Below are 10,798 nucleotides of genomic sequence, written 5' to 3'. Positions count from 1 at the left end.
TATTTACATCTCACCCTTTAGAACAAGCCGGAAACAGTAGCAGCTTTGCACATGTTCATTTCATTTGCAGTCTGGAGGCACGTGGATCTCCTCTCCACTCTGCTCGCACCACCAGCTGACCGGCAGCACCCGTCACTGCTTGTTGATGACGCTTTCACTTCAGTCTCCAAGACACAAAAAAGTCTCAGATAACACTGGAAAAAGTCGCTAGTTTTGTTGCTAGTAGCTGTTGACAAATAAATTATCATCTGCGGTCCCGCCCAAGGTTTCTCATTGTCATCCCATTGGGTTGAGATTTTTCTTGCCCTGATTTGGGATCTGAGCTAATGATGTAATTGTGGCGTGTGTAGCCCTTTGAGACACTCGTGATTTAGGGTTATATAAGTAAATATTGATTGATTGATTGATTGATTGATTAACCAAGAGGATTAGAAAGTTGCCAAATTCAGCAACAAAGTTGGCAACACGGCTTTGAAGAAGTTTGAAGAATCATCTCCCTTGTTTAATTTCACATCATGTTGGACCCATGATTCATGCCAGTCCACCTGGTGCAACAGCTCTCCAATACTCATTTTTTAACTGCAGATCAATGAACATATTTTAGCTGGTGCAGGTGTTGGCTTTCGATATGAACATTTACAGGGAGATTACAGTATTTCCTCGGAATTGAGTGATTACATAATTGTTTCCCACTATGCTTGATCTAAAATGAAACTGTTACTGACTACCACAATTTATATTCTTGATGTGTTTCTTACAGCCAGGACTCAGCATTTGAAATGACTATAGTTTTGTGAATGAACATCCTCCAAGACCAGTGATTCAATCATTTTTTTCCAGTTCCTGTCAGACCGTGAACACACAGGACTTGCTGGTACGATCCATTAAATGAATGAGTTAATGACAAAGTACGAAAGGGAAGCTGCACTTTTTTTTTGTTTGTTTTTTGGAATTTTGCCCATCATTCACAAACCTTAGGCAAAACAAGAAAATATATGTTTTTCTTTGTTTTAATGCATTCTAACCAGTAAACAATTGTTATAAAAAGTCTGCTTACAATGGAGAATAGAATAGAATAGAGAGTACTTTGTTGATCCCTGGGGGAAATTCAGCACCACAGTTCGCTCACAATAGACAATAAACACTTAGGTATTTTTTACATTTGAATAATATAAATACAGTCTATAATACTCTACTCTGCTTATAAAGTGCTTTAAAAACATCCTAACACACATCAAGGTTTTACATACATGATGTAAGTATCTATGTAATGTAGTGACAGGCACATCTCTGATCACTACTCACTGCAGACTTCATGAGAGCCAAAAAACCTAATAAAAACATGACTTACTGTACAACGTCTTCTGTCACTGGGATGCCAACTGATAAGATGTTTATATATTCCCGTTTAGACGAAGAATTAATCATAATCGTCGCAAAGAAAAAGGGTGGTGAAACCAAGCGTCTTTTCGTGTCTTTCTCGCCATTTCTGGGTCTAAATTGGATGCCAACTTTGACAAACTCCCCGGATTATGTCCTCATCCTTCTACTATCAAGGTGAGATAAATTATTTATGATCTAGAGCAGTTATTCTCAAACTGTGGTACATGTACCACTCGTGGTACGTGGACTCTATCTAGCGGTACACCAAAGAATCACTTGATTAAAGTACAGTGTTTTACTTTCCTATGTACAAACTAGGGTTGTCCTGATACCAATATTTTGGTAACGGTACCAAATTCTAATATGATACTTTGCAAAATAAAGGGCACCCCAAAAAAAAATAAATTTGGGCTTCATTTTAACAAAAAAATCCTATGATGGTTCTTATTGCACTCAAGAACAATTTTAGAAGATTAAAATACAAATTAGAAGGCATTAAACACATTGGGCTTTTATTGTCGCACTCAAAGTACAATTTACAATTTGATATATTACATATAGCCTGCCATAATCAAATATTAGGTTAGAATAGCTTTCATAGCTTTAATGACATTATGCTTTATGATTTATTGTTACCACTCTTGGTCTATGCTGAAAGAAAAATACGATCGTTTGTAAAGACAGCAAACAATACGATGGCTAAAAGTACTGCACACAGATAAGACATGTAGTAAAACATACACTGTTAAAGATGAAACACAAATTGTAGCAATTTGTTACAATTACGTTGCGTGGGCGCTCCGCTAATATTTGGCATCAAGCTATGTGTGTAGGCTTCTATGTAACTGTACGTGCACAAAAGAGGAGCTTTTTAACTTTTCTACCTGTGGATTTGACTGTTTATTTAATTGTTTATTAACCAGTAGAATTGCCTTTATTTGCCAATTTTCCTCCCCATGATATTTCTGCTTGTGCGCTCCGTGGGTGTGTGCGTGCTGACACACTCAACATGCTCCTGCACTCTGTACGTCACCGCCGCACGGCACAGTACTTGGATTTTTGGGAGACCGGGCTTTCTGCTCCGCCGCTCCCAGTCTGTGGAACACTCTCCCTGACCACCTGAGGGCACCACAGACTGTGGATGCTTTTAAAAAAGGCTTAAAAACCCTTCTTTTTTAAAAAAAGCCTTTTTTTTTTAGATACAGTATATGCATACTAGTTTTAGCTATTTGGCTCTTCTAGTTTTTATTTTTATTTATTTTTTATTATCTTTTTATTTTTTTTAAATTTATTTTTTGATACACTGTTGAGGTTGTTTACTCAATGTAAAGTGTTTTTTTACAAATACAATCTATTACTATTATTATTATTATTATTATTTTTATACCTGTATAGTACCGTTTTTAATTAATCAGTACCGCAATACTTTACTAGTACTGGTATACCGTACAACCCTAATTCAAACACAGTGTTACCTTTTAAAATTGTGTACGGCCAAACATACTAAATGTACTTGTTAAAAAAAACAAACTCTGCCTTGTTTATAAGGAATACTTAAGACTACTACACTACTGTATTTTAATTTTGGTCATTATGTTGGTTCTGGGAGAGCCAAGGATTTTTTAAGTTGGTACTTGGTGAAAAAAGTTTGAGAACCACGGATCTAGAATTAATTTTCACGAGGTCCGAGGCGATAAAGCAGCTCAGCAGTCGATGACGTCAAAAATAGTGGGTGTGGCGCCGCTAAAAATAGTGTGTCTGTGTTAGCGCTTTTAATAATGATATCGCTAATACTTGGTTAATATTCAAGTCACAGAACGTAAACGGTGTATTGTTGGCACTTTTTGGTTGTTTTTTTTTCAAAGGAATTTATTGGCGGAATAGAGGACCTCTCATTGACTCCATTGTAAGCGGACTTTTATTTACGTTTATTTACAAAACACAAAACCAGTGAAGCTGGCACGTTTTGTAAATCAGAAATAAAAACAGAATACAATGATTTGCAAATCTTTTTCAACCTTTATTCAATTGAATAGACTGCAAAGACAAGATACCTAACGTTCGAACTGGAAAACTTTGTTATTTTTTGCAAATATTAGCTCATTTGGAATTTGATGCATGCAACGTGTTTCAAAAAAGCTGGCACAAGTGGCAAAAAAGACTGAGAAAGTTAAGGAATGCTCATCAAACACTTATTTGGAACATCCCACGGGTGAACAGGCTAAGTGGGAACAGGTGGGTGCCATGATTGGGTATGAAAGCAGCTTCCATGAAATGCTCAGTCATTCACAAACAAGGATGGGGCTAGGGTCACCACTTTGTCAACAAATGCGTGAACAAATTGTTGAACAGTTTAAGAACAACATTTCTCAATGACCTATTGCAAGGAATTTAGGGATTTCACCATTTACGGTCCGTAATATCATCAAAACGTTCAGAGAATTTGGAGAAATCACTGCACGTAAGCGATGATATTACGGACCTTCGATCCCTCATGTGGTACTGCAGCGACATCAGTGTGTAAAGGATATCCCCACATGGGCTCAGGAACACTTCAGAAAACTACTGAACTACAGTTCGTCGCTACATCTGTAAGTGCAAGTTAAAACTCTACTATGCAAAGCGAAAGCCATTTATCAACAACACCCAGAAACGCTGCCGGCTTCGCTGGGCCCGAACTCATCTAAGATGGACTGATGCAAAGTGGAAAGTGTTCTGTGGTCTGACGAGTCCACATTTCAAATTTTTGTTGGAAACTGTGGACGTTGTGTCCCCCGGACCAAAGAGGAAAATAACCATCCGGATCTGTGCCCTAGGCATGGGTAACTTACACATCTGTGAAGGCACCATTAATGCTGAAAGGTACATACAGGTTTTGGAGCAACATATGTTGCCATCCAAGCAACGTTACCATGGACGCCCCTGCTTATTTCAGCAAGACAATGCCAAGCCACGTATTATTTTAAATACAAAAAAATAATCCCACGTTAATTAAAATACAAAGTAAAGCCTATTTAATAGAAATATTATTTGTTACAACATTACGCCCCCCCGCCCCCATCTCCCCGCACGGTGCGCTCCCTCCCTTCCCGTATCATGACTCTTACCACATCAAAAAATCAACACAAGATGTCAAAACGGCCAAAACTGTCTGGTGCCCAGGGAAGAAAAAAGAGAAAAGAAGAGGAGGAGAAACGAGAAAAAGACAGAGGAAGCAGGTAGGTAACGTTAGCCTACATTATATTATTTGTCTGTTACAGAATGTGATAGTAACCTGGCTTTTTAGCATTAAGCTAATGTTACATGATTCACCAATTGCTAATCAATAAATAGCTAGTTCTGTTTTAACGTCGGGTTAATATTGTGGAGGGGGCTAAATTGTTATGGAAAATAATAATGTAACGTTAGGTAATTACAGTACTCCCGCCTTACATTCCTCAGGGACATTTGTATTACATCTTTTAAGCAGGTGTTTTTTGTTTACATTGTTATTGCCTTCTGGTTAGCTAATGTTTGCCCTGCAGGTAATAGTCACTTTTCCACCCCTTTATAAATTAGGTATAGTTGTAAGCCTAGTTGTTAAAGTGCACATCATTAATGTTAATTAAGCAATATCACATGAGAGGGAATGCTGTTTTTTAATTCGAGCAACTGCTGTGATTCGGTTAAAGATAATCATAACATAACATTCTCATATAATATGTTAATTTGCTTTCTTTAAGTAAAAAAAAAGGTCAAAGACAAAGCTATTCGGTTTCTTGTGAGTATATACACTTCACTGCCGATGTGGGGTGGGGGGGGGACGCCACCTAAAATCTTGCCTAGGGCGCCAGATTGGTTAGGGCCAGGCCTGAGTTTTCCTTTAATGCTCCATCTTTCAGGGCGACCGCTGATGTCAGCACTTGGTTGTCACGTTCGTACAAAACACGATATAATTGTATGATCGCATCCTGGTGGCTAAACTGTTCCAAAGTTGGCGAGCGCTCTCAGCATTGATACGAGCAGCTGAGCCCCCAGATGATAACGGCTATGTAAACAAGAGCGCTCCCCACAGAGTACTTGAGACCTGACACATAAGAAGTCGAGGAAAGAAGCTCCCAGGATTAAATGCACAAAGACACACAAATGATTCCTGCTCCTCGCTACTTCAGATCTTGGAATTCTGTTAGATTTACAGCACAATATTTCTGTGTTCTCTGTTGTCAGCGTATTTAGTGTTGTTGCCAAAGCTACCCATGCGGAAAGGTCAAGACAACAAATCAAGTTTTATTACTTGCTTCAAGGTCTGATTTGACCGAGTACTGAACGATTTTGGAAAATAATCCAATTGTGATTTTTTTTCCCTTCAATTTTGCGATTTAATATCTGATTATTTTTTCAAGGTCCTCTCCTCATGAATTTTTCATCAAATTCAAGCAATAAATCAATCTGTATTATATAATACAACTGTCAGATATACATACACCGTGTATTACTTTATATGGATATTACAGTGGTGTGCCATCAGGGCCAACAATGCTGACCTAACATAACCAGAAATCATGATCATAATTATAAATAAAATAATTTTTTCATTTACTTTCCCTAAATATCTAAACATATTTATATTCTCTTCATGTCACATTATGCTCCTTCCAGTGCTGTTGTTTTTAGTTTTAGTTTGTATCCAATCAGAATTCAGATAGCTTATGTTGCCATGCTGTACCAAAGCTGCCAGAGGCCTTCACAATCAACAGTGCAGTATTGCTATACAAACTACAAACACATTAAAATAATTTACTGTACAATGTCTGCTCTCACTGGGATGCTGACTGACTCATTTACAAACGTAGATGAAGAGTTAGTTGTAATCCTCTTGGTAAAAAAAAATAGTGCCTCAAACGAGCGCCTTTTTGTGTCTTTCTTGCCATGTCCGGGTACAAGGTGAATGTCAAAGTTAACCAGCTTCATGGTTTATGGCCACAACCTTCTACTAACCAGGTGGGAGTCATCATTTATAATCTGGAATGAACTTTTACCAACTCAGAGGCAATGCAGCAGCTCACTGGCTCAGTATGTCAATATAGCAGCATAGGTTAGTGAGTGCTCTGTCATCATAGCACCGTTATAAATAGTTCCTTCATGTTAGAGCGTATATAATAATAATAATGATAATAATGAATTACATTTGTAACACACTCTACATTTGTTAAAATCTCAAAGTGCAACAAAATATTAAAAAATAAATAAAAATGAAAAGTTTGAATATATAATAGACAATTAAAATACAAATAAAAACATGAAAAATATATATATTTACTATATCACTAGAACTTGGTTAATTTTCAGGTTACAAGATGGAAATGGAGTATTGTTGGCAGTTTTGGGTGTTTTTTAGAGGGCCTATTGGGCGCCATAGAGTAGACTTAGACTTAGACTTAAACTTCCTTTTTATTGTCATTCAAATTTGAACTTTACAGTACAGATAAGAACAAAATTTCGTTTCATTAGCTCATGGTAGTGCAGGATAAAAAAGTAATAAGGTGCATATATAAATAAATAAATAGGTTACTGTACAGATAAATATATTGCACTTTTTCATATGCATCCACGTTTATGGATGTATGTTATATTGTCTTTTTTATTCCAGCGAGTTAATGCATTTTGGGGGGAGTTGAGAGGATTATTATGATGCGTTCAAGAGTCTTACGGCCTGAGGGAAGAAGTTGTTACAGAACCTGGAGGTTCTGCTTCGGAGGCTGCGGAACCTCTTTCTAGAGTCCAGCAGTGAAAACAGTCCTTGGTGGGGGTGGGAGGAGTCTTTACAGATTTTCTGAGCCCTGGTCAGGCAGCGGCTTTTTGCGATCTCCTGGATAGGAGGAAGAGGAGTCCTGATGATCTTCTCCGCCGTCCTCACCACTCTCTGGAGAGACTTCCAGTCTGAGGCATTGCAGGCTCCAGTCCAGACAGAGATGCTGTTGGTCAGTAGGCTCTCTATAGTGCCTCTGTAGAATGTGGTGAGAATGGGGGGAGGGAGCTGTGCTCTTTTCATCCGACGCAAAAAGTGCATGCGCTGCTGAGCTCTTTTTACAAGAGCTCCGGTGTGTAGGGACCAGGTTATATTGTCAGTTATCTGCACCCCCAGGAACTTGGTGCTGCTTACTATCTCCACCTTTACTAGCCTCTCGAAGCACTTCATTATGATGGGGGTGAGTACTACCATTAGCTGCATTGTTAGCCACCTCATACGTGTATATTTTATGAGTTAGATTACATAAAAAAGAAGAAAAACCTTGTTTTAGTATTAATTAGGCATTGTGAATGATAGGCAACATTCCTAAAAAATAAGTGCAGTTTTCCTTTAACACAGTTTGTTTATCATTTTATTGAGTTTGTCAACCAATGTGTGAAGAAGAAAAAAAACATTAAAGCATGCGCCACACACTTGTCCTGTGACCAGTCGAAACCGCAGCCTTTGCCATTAGAAAACCGCATTTCAACAAACGTAATTAATTGTTGAGCCCTAATTGGACCAACAACATTTGCCTGCAATGTGAAGAAAGCCTCAGACCCTTGTCGTCATGCCAGGCTGCTTGTACAGACGCCAGGGTGCAAATGAAGCACTTGTCATCTGTAGAACCATTAACTGTGTAAGAGATGGAAGAGTCCAAATGCACACTTTGGGAAATATCCATTTATTTGGGTTTGGACTGTGCCCACAAATGTGCCCAAGTGATGTTTTATGTGCACTTTGGAGCCGAGTTTCAAATGTTTCATAATGAAGCAAACCAGCTATTAGATCAGCTTGCTTGTTCACACCAAACCACACACACACACACACACACACACACACACCCACACACACACACACACACACACACACACACTCACACACACACACACACACACACACACACACAGACACACTTACATGCACACACACACACACACACACACACACACACACACACACACACACACACACACACACACACACACACACACACACACACACACACACACACACACACACACACACACACACACACACACACACACACACACACACGTGCTGTCAAGTATTCAATGTTTAATTATGTTTAATTAGATTAATCATAGGGTTGCTGTAGATTAATCTAGAATAATCCTCAAAATTGTCCTGTCCAGCCACTCAGGCAAATCATATTGTTGATGTAGATGCTCATATCTGCTGTACAGATTTACATATATACCATATTTTCCGGACTACAAGGCTCACTTAAAATCCTTGTTTTTCCTCAAAACTTGACAGTGCACCCTTATAAACCGGTTCGCCTAACGTAAGGAATACGTTTGGTTGAGTTTACCGACCTCGAGGCAATTTTATTTGGTACATGGTGTAATGATAAGTGTGACCAGTAGATAGCAGTCAAACATAAGAGATGAGTGTTGGCTGCACCGTTTGATGTGCTTCAACATACGAGTATTATTATGGTGTGTGTATAAGGTAAGACATTATCAGGCGTTTTGTTTCGCAATATTATGCAAAAGCAACTTTTCTTACCTTCTAGTACCTGCTGATCTGTATTTGGGATCTGCATGAATCCTGAAAAATTGCGCGCGTCCGCCTTTGTAGTCTGTGCCAATTCCGTAGTTGATAAGCTTCTTCTTTTTCTCTATCTTCTTGCTATGGGACATTCATCCTCCGCTGTTGCCATTTCTGATATAAAGTAGTGTAAAGTTCTTACTTATATCTGTCAATAAACTTGCCATGAAAGCGCTAAAACATACCGGTGTAGTGAGTTTACTTTATTCACCCAAGGAACTTTAGTTATTAGAGAGTTCCGGTCAGACGGTTTTTCACGGCACATTTTCGGGGTTGTTGTTGCCGGATGAGGAGAAGCTGCTCCATTATTGAGTTAAGTAAAGTCTGAATGTCATTAAAACAGTTAGCTCCATCTTTTGACACTTCTTCCACTCCCGTCTTCGCACGCTACACCGCTACAACAAAGATGATGGGGAGAAGACGCTGTCGAAGGTAAGCCACGTAAATAAGACCACCCACAAAACGGCGCATCCGGAAGACTGTCAGAAAGCGACTTGAAGGTGATCTGTAAAACATAATCTATGCAACATTTTGACAAAAGAACCACTATTACATGTTATGTAGACCACAAGGAAGTGGTTTACCAATATTTTGGTACAAAAATTTATTTTTGATTCTTTTCTGACGCCTCTGCACCCTGGCATCCAGACCAATAACGCCACCAAAACATTACAATTGCATTTTGTACTATTTATCTACAGTTAATTCCGGACTATAATTCCGGACTTCTTTCCTAGGCTTTAAACCCTGCGGTTTATAAAACGATGCAGCTAATTTATGGATTTTTCTTCGCTGACGGTCGTAATGCAAATAGCTAAAAAAACAAAAACAAAGCCAATACATTGAATAGGTGTGTTTGTTTGTGCTATGGCTCCATCGTTTGGACGAGTTCGCTCACTCCAGGAGCTGCTTTTGTTGTTGTTGTTGAGCAACTTGGACTTCTGCACTAAGCCCACAAAGATCGTGCCTCAGGATGGTCTGGATTGCATGAAGTCTTCCTCGTGGTGCTGAAGATGCTGTGCTGCATTGCCTTTCTGTTTAGATTGAGCCTTCAACTGGAAGTAGAAGTCCTGTTCCGTCGTCCAGCTGTTCGTACCCTTTCTACTACTGTTTTTCATTCATCTTTCCAAGAAACGGTTACGTTTTACAATATAACTAAAACAATTCTAACTAAACCGTCCCATGTATGATGTCTGTAGGACTGTTTTCATGCATATTTGTATATGATATTGTAATGTTATGAAGCTAGCACCATTAGCATTAGCTAATATATCAAAACGTTTACAAGTGTCGGCATTCTTTTTAAATTGTTTCAGTTTCCTAAAATCATCAAAACGTCACTGTGGAGCAGGGGTCACCAACGCAGTGCCCGCGGGCACCAGGTAGCCCGTAAGGACCAGATGAGTAGCCCGCTGGCCTGTTCTAAAAATAGCTGAAATAGCAGCACTTACCAGTGAGCTGCCTCTATTTTTTTAATTGTATTTATTTACTAGAAAGCTGGTCTCGCTTTGCCCGACATTTTTAATTCTAAGAGAGACAAAAGTCAAATAGAATTTGAAACTCCAAGAAAATATTTTAAAGACTTGGTCTTCACTTGTTTAAATAAATTCATTATTTTTTTTACTTTGCTTCTTATAACTTTCAGAAATACAATTTTAGAGAAAAAATACAACCTTAAAAATGATTTTAGGATTTTTAAACACATATACCTTTTTACCTTTTAAATTCCTTCCTCTTCTTTCCTGACAATTTAAATCAATGTTCAAGTAAATGTATTTTTTTATTGTAAAGAATAATAAATACATTTTAATTTAATTCTTCATTTTAGCTTCTGTTTTTTCGACAAAGAAT

Source organism: Entelurus aequoreus, linkage group LG04, assembly GCF_033978785.1.
Source record: "Entelurus aequoreus isolate RoL-2023_Sb linkage group LG04, RoL_Eaeq_v1.1, whole genome shotgun sequence".
Taxonomy (NCBI): domain Eukaryota; kingdom Metazoa; phylum Chordata; class Actinopteri; order Syngnathiformes; family Syngnathidae; genus Entelurus; species Entelurus aequoreus.
This window is presented reverse-complemented; position numbering follows the sequence as displayed.